The following is a 7,131-nucleotide window of genomic DNA, read 5'->3' on the forward strand; positions in this document are numbered from 1 at the left end:
TCTTTCCCTATCCAACATGGCATCTACCCTTCTCTCCCTGTCCTCATAATTCTTGTTTGGTTCAAGTCCATCTCCTCTGCATCTCATACGGAGCATGGTTACTATCTCAGGCAGACAGGCAAGCCTGGCTCAGCAGGTGCAAGCTGTGCTGTGGCACTTCAGGCAGTCACTTGCCCTCTCTAGCCTCAGTGTCCCCACCTCTAAAATGGTGATGCTATCCCCCACCATGGGATTGTTTCAAGGACAAAGGTGAGGATGCACTAAAGTCCTCAGCGCAGGTGCACATGGCAAGTGCCCAATCAATACTCATTAGCCGTTAGGGTTGTTCTTCTCAGTTTCATTTTTGTTTCTGCTTCTTTCTAGGGATGCGCTGCCTCCTCTCTGACAAAGTGAAGAGTATAGAATTGGACCTCAAGCTGCTGTTTTCTCTTCAGAAGTGGAGTGAAGACTCTTCAGAGAGTCATCTGGTGTACTCAGCTCTAGGAGGAGGGCGTCTGTACATGGAACGTGGTCCTCAGTGGCCCTCGTCTCTTACCCAGGCTGGGATCCTTAGTGGCTGAAATGAAATGTTCAGCCTTTTGATGGTCTTTGTTATGTTGCATGCAGGTGTGTGCATTAGATCATGCATATGTGTATCTGTGTGGGAATAGATGTGCCATGTGATTGTGTGGGACTTTCATGGAAGTGCATGGGTGCTGGGTATGTAAGAACACATGCGAATGAGAAATGAACGTGTAAGTGTGGGCATAATGTGTGTGGTAGGGGTGCAGCTGCTGGACATGATGCCAGCTTTTCAACCATCTGTGGGCTCGAGGGCGCCTGGGAAGTTCACAAGGTTGCTGGTTGCTGGCACCTGCCACTCCAAGCAGCTTCCCTTGCCTGTCATTTTGGGAACTCTCATGCTTCGATGACTCGCATTCCTGCCTTCTTGGAATTTTTCATAATCTGATCAAGGCAGGGGATTATGTAAAGGTTGCCAAGCATACTCGTGGTACTGAAAGCATGGTTAGCTTTTTTAAAAAAGTTTCCCAGTACTTTTAAAACCATTTGGTTTGAACCCCCTTGTTTACAGTGAGTGTTTAATTACCCGTGATTCTTATCTGTTCATTAAAACAACTCTCCTAAGGGACCATGTCTTGACAATGCAAGGTTAGTCATTAATTTGCATTAATTTGAAAGTAATAAAATTTTTGCAATGTCCCATAATTCAGACTTATCACTAATTCACGAACACCTCCCCTCCTCCTGATTATGCCAAATCAGGAAAGTTCTATTATTTAACAGCAATATATACTGTGCTCAAGGGAAATAATTTCTATGTCACCGTTTAGAATTCAATAACAACATAACATCATACAGTCCCTTCCTCTGGACAGAGTTGAATTTTTTCAAAGCACTTAGCTACCCATTATTTTCTCTGGTTCTCAGCGCAGGGGTTCTGGGGTCCCTTTGTCAGAGGGAAACAGATGCACGGTGGTGAATAGCGCTGCAAACCAGTCTCCCAGAGCCAGTGACAACAATCAGAATGGAGCCCAAAGGGTCTCCGGGGCCTCACTTTCTCCAAACAGTGAGCAGGAGGCGCTCTCACCCTTGGCCAAGGGAGCAGGAAGTGGGTTGTAATTCTTGGCAGTGTGTCCTGTCATCCACCCTGGGGTGTTGTTTCAGGAGATAATAAGAAGCAGGGAGTTTCTAACAACAGGAAAAAATTCTCCAACAACCTATTTCTTCCCTGTCAGCTTCCATTTCTTCAGATATACTCTAAAATACCTACTGTGTGCCAGGCCTTGTGCTAGGACTGGAGAGAGACCCAGACTCCCTAGCAGATCAGTCACCTGAACACAAGGGCCTTTCAGCCTAGTAAAAAGAGCTGGAGACATAAAAAACATGTTTTTCAACCCAGCCTGACCCATGGGGACAGAGAGGGCAGTACAAGAAAAAGGTGGGAGATGAGAAAAGGGTGGCCATGCACCTCACCAGATTGATAGTCAGGAAAAGGGGTGACAGGGAGATGAGTTAGCAGAAAATATGTAAGAGGATGAGCTGTGCCTCCCAGAAATTCATACCAAAGTCCTAACCCTCAGTGACTCAGAATATGACTATATTTGTTTTTTAGCACACAAGTTTACTAAGGAAAAGAGAAAAGGAAAGAGAGATATCTGCATAGACACAGGGCAGAGCGCTGCCAGAATCTGACTATATTTGGAGAGAGGGTCTCAGAATAGGTAATTAAGGTAAAATAACGTCCCATGATTGAGCCCTAATCCAATGTGCCTTGAAGGACTCAGCCTTGTCCAGAAGGAGGACAATGTGGATATAGAGGGGGGGTGAGACAGCCATCCACAAACCAAGGAGAGAGGCCCAGAACAGCTCCTGCCCTTGACTCTGCCCACACTTGACCTTGAACTTCTAACCACCAGAACCGTGAGGACATGACCTCTGCCAGCTCAGCCGTCCCATCTGCAGTACATTGTCATGACACTCCAAGCAAAGTCATGCACTGGGGAGAGTCATAGTTGGCATGCTTGGGGAGCTGCCAGAGCAGGCCTGGCTGTGGGCGCCCAGGTGGGGTGGGGAAACCAGGGAGGGGTAGATGAGAGCAAGATGCAAGCACCAGATGATGGGCTCACGATTGCAGATGTTTTTCCTAAAGCCCATGCACTACTGTGACACATTTTAGCAAAGAGAAACATGTCTCGAATTATTGGTACAAAAAAAGGGGAGGGGGGAGTTAACAAGACCACAACAGAACAAGAACGCTTAGGGGGCACCCCCAAGGCTCCAGCGATGGCCGGTGGTGGAGGGAATCACACAGCCTCGAAGTCAAACAGACCTGGGTTTGAGTTTTGGCTTGGTCACTTTAGTTGTGCATTCATTCATCCATTCATTCATTCGCTGGGCTAGCAAGTGTGGGCGGAGCACCTGCCCTGGATGCCGGCCTTGGGAATCCACCCATAACCCAAACAGGAAGCCCTGTTCTCCCAGAGCTTATATGCTGCCGCATAGAATGAACAAACATATCAATTATTACGTGGTGTGCAGGTCGGGATAAGAAATAAAACAGAGAAAGATACGGAGGAAGAGCAGGACACTCTTATGCATCAGGTGGTCAGCAAGTGACAGAGGCAGAAACCTATAGCGGGTGAGGGGCTGAGCATGGAGAGCCAGGGGGAGAGCAGGCTGGGTGGGGACCAGCAGGGGCAAAGGGTGGGAGGCAGGAATGAGTCTGTCCTCCCCTGAGGAATGGAAGGAGGCCTGCAGGCGGGGGTAGGCAGAGTGGGAGGAAGGGACCAGCAGACGAGGTGGGCAGGGGAAGGGTCTTAGGGCACCTGGCAGGTCTTTCTGGTACGTGTGGGGACAGGCTAAGTGCTGCTTTCCAAACCCTTCCAGGGGCCAGAGGCCACGGGTCAGAAGCCACAGTTCTCAGATTTTGGTGCCTTGACCAGAGTCTTCGGGGCACGTGACCAGGTCGGCTGAGAACGAACCAGAGAGGAGGAGACAAGAGCCAGCAGCTGCAGAGCGCTCTTCTGAGAACCTGTGCAGAAAGGAGATCCGATTAACGGGGCGGCTCCTGGAGGGGAATGTGGGCTCCCAAGGACGGTGCAACGTGTGTATGAAGATGGGGTGGAGAGAGCAGAGGGGCTAAGTGATGGCTGAGGCAGGACTGGTGATAACTGCAGGGTCGAATCCTTCCGGGTAAGAGAGGGCCCTGGGACATTCCCACTCTGGCACCAGCCTCACCGAGGAGCCCTGAGCCTCTGCAGAAAGCAGGGAAGGTGGGGAACGCACCATCCCTGGGGGCCAGAAGGCTGGCCCGGCACGGGCAGATTCCTTGTGGAGTCAGCTCGGAGGAGCAGATGGCTACATGTTCAGGCCTTTTTTGGAGAGCTGGTTATTCAGTCTTCGGTGGCTTGAAGGAGGTGCTGGTGGCAACGTTTCTACCACAGAAATCAACAAGTGCAACAAATCAGGGCCTCCTGGCGCAGAGAGCTGGTTGTTAAACATTTGCCAAGACACACGACCAGAAGAAGTGGCTCTGTCCCCCTGAGCGGGGAAGGAGGGAGAGACTCGAGGAGAAAGACAGAGATCTGACAGTCAGTTGGAGTCACACAATAGTCACCTTCACCAGGAAACTTTTTCTGAGCTACCCAGTGGGACCAAGAACCCACTTCCCAGCCATGTCCTGGGTAATTCACTTGACCACGCTGAGCCTCAGTTTGCCCATCTCCAGACCGGGGTCTTAATCCCCAGGTTGCTGGGAGCCTGGAGTGAGGCGAGGCTCTGGCAGAGAAGGCGGGGACAGGCTGGGTGGCTGTGTTCTGGTCCCAGGGTTGCAGAGGCCGGAAACGCCAAGGGTAGCTCTCTCCTTGGGCCACTCGGGGAGGGCTGCTGAGCCCCACCCAGAGCCCCGGGGCGCACTGGGAGGGATGGCTGTAGCCCTGCATCAGGCCAGGAGCCTATCATATCACCCCAACTTCCCCCCTTCCACATATTTATCACAATACAGCAACTGCATAATTTAAAGTGGGTGGTAAAAAATATTCCAATGTGTTATGTGATTTTGCATTCTTGGGTGAAGAAAAATTGCTGCAAGAAGGTGGTTAATTATTTCAAAAGATAAATTCCATGAAATAAAAAATAAAAATAGACTCCCTGTCCAGAGGGAAAGTGAGAAAAAAAAGGGGGAGACATGAGGAATGGTCGCCTCAAAATAGATGGTGGATGTTTCTTCGAGTGGGGGTGAGTATGTGGGACAGGGGCACACTCTGGGGGCCTGGGGGCCGGCCAGCAGGGAGGACAGGGGCCGAGCATGCACCAGCGGGGAGTCCCGAGGGAGGCTGTGGTCACTCAGGATGTGGCTGTGCCCTTGACAAAGTTGGGGTGAGCGAAGCGGTTAGGTCTGAAAGTGTTACATGTGGGAGCACGGAAAGGAGGGAAGTGGCAAGTTGGACTTTTTCTTTCAGAGAAGGAGGGATAGCGGGTCGCTGGGGTCCTTGATAAGGTGCAATCAAGAACCACTCTTGAGTCCTGATCAATTTGTGAAGCAGATCAAGGCCCATGAAGGTCAATGTCTCCTTAGCTCCTGATGAAGCCAGGAGAGAAGTATAGCTTTGGGTGGGAGTCAGACCCGTGAGCTGAACCCCAGAATAAGGCACATGTCCCCCTGAGAAGTGCTGAGCCAGAAGCCTAAGAAAGTCTACTAGTGTGTAGGAGCAGAGGAGGATCCCTGTCTCTGTGGCCGGTTTGTTCCAAGCTCGGTGTAGTCCTCCCAAAGTATCAACCAGAAAGTCCCCGCGCCTCCCCCGGGGAGAGGGGGAAGGAAGGAGGGGGGTTATAGTCACGAGGCCTCTACCTTGCAGAAGGCAGCATCTGGCATCACCCCAAATGCCAGAAGTGGGGCAACCAGGAGGACAAGCATGTTGGGGGGCAGGTGATGGGTTCAGGGTTGGCTGCCGTGGAGATGACAGGTGGAGACCCACCTTGTCTCTGGATAACCAGAGTGGAACTCGCCAGAGACCTGGGACGTCTGTGAAGCTCCCTCTCACTTGGCTTCTCCTGTGATTTCTTGAGTGGAAGAAGAAGAAGGGACTTTGGGACACGTGCCAGGAGCTTTGCTCGGCCTGACCGCCCCTGCGGAGCTCCTACCCCTGGGCCTCCTCCCTGCTCCTGCTTTACAGGTGCTGTGTGTCTCTCTCCCCTGCTCCAGCCTGCCCTCTGGCCCCTTCTCCTGGCGTGGAGGCATCTCTGAGGATTTGGTGAATGAATAAAGCGAGATGATCATCCGCGGAGGGGGAGAGGCCAGCCCTTCTCTCCATGGCTGCAGGCATTTTCTTTCTGGAATTAGAAATTAGGTGGATGTCTCACTGAGCACAGACCTGCCTGGGCCCCTGCAGGCCCCAGTTTCTTGTCCAGCTCCGGGGTTACCGAGGCCAGGTGATCTGGGCAGCACGTCTTCAGCTAGCAATGGCCGTGTGGCGTGTGGCGAGTCAAATGCACTGATGCAATGGAACAGGGGAAGCTGCTTTGATGAAAGATGGCAGGAGGTGTGAGCCGCGGCCGCTGGGTGCAGCCCTTCTTGGGGGAACATGCTCATTTATTAAGGAAAACACCCTGTGAGGGACCAGTTTGGTCAGGCAAGAGCCAGGGCCAGAGTTCAGACTGTGGATCCAGCTGGGGGTGCAGAACTGGGAGTGTGTGCAAATCTGTGTGTGAGGGGTGAGATCTGTAGGGAGCACGCATGATCTGTGTTAAATTCTGTAAGGTCATGAGCCTGAGGGGGTCAGTGTGAGTGGCAGGGGATGCACGTGAGGCTTTTGAGGATTATGTTTGTGTTTGAGGTGAAGGGACAGGTGTGTGCACACATGTGGGTGGTGGACACGCCTCTGTGCCTGAGGGCGCACATTTGCACATGTGAGTATGTGTGTGTGCACCTGGGTCTGTGCATTACTCACCGTTGAACCCTGGGCAAGTCATTTAATCCTCTGTGCCTCTGTGTCCTCAAGGATCACTGGTCCCCCCTCATAGGTGGTGATGAGGATTCGATGAGATCGTGTATGGAGAGACAGCGACATGGTAAGCACCCAGCAACCTTTGCCATTGCTGTAACTAAGATGTGAGTTTGCACACAAGCATCTGTGTGCCTGTGAGTGCATGTATCTGTGTGCACCTGTCCCTTGCATCCTCATGTAGGGGTGGGAGGCCTGATCTCAGGTGAGTGATTCCTGACACAGGCAAATTGGGACAGAATATGGGAGGCCCAAGGCCTATGGCAAGACATGAAACCCAAACCAGCAGGCAGAGACTTTCCCCCAAAGACACCTGCTGCTCCTGGTAAGACCAAGAACTGAGGTTCTAGGAGCCATCCTGCCCTGCCCTTGCAGACAGGTGGTAGGAACTGGAGACAGACAAGCCTGAGGACCCATCCCTTGTGCTCAGCAACCTGACAGCTGTGGCCCAATTAAAAGCAACAGTTCACAGGTGTTCCTGGTAATGACTCACACGCAGAAAGCCCCACTCCCTTTAGGGCTCTTTAAAAAAAATTAGAGCTCTTTAAATTTTATTCACCCACAACATCAAACCCAGGGAGGAAGTAATAAAAGAGGATGGAGGAGGGGGCTTGGAACACACATGTGT

The sequence above is a fragment of the Talpa europaea genome, assembly GCF_964194135.1.
Source record: "Talpa europaea genome assembly, chromosome: 7".
Lineage (NCBI taxonomy): Eukaryota > Metazoa > Chordata > Mammalia > Eulipotyphla > Talpidae > Talpa > Talpa europaea.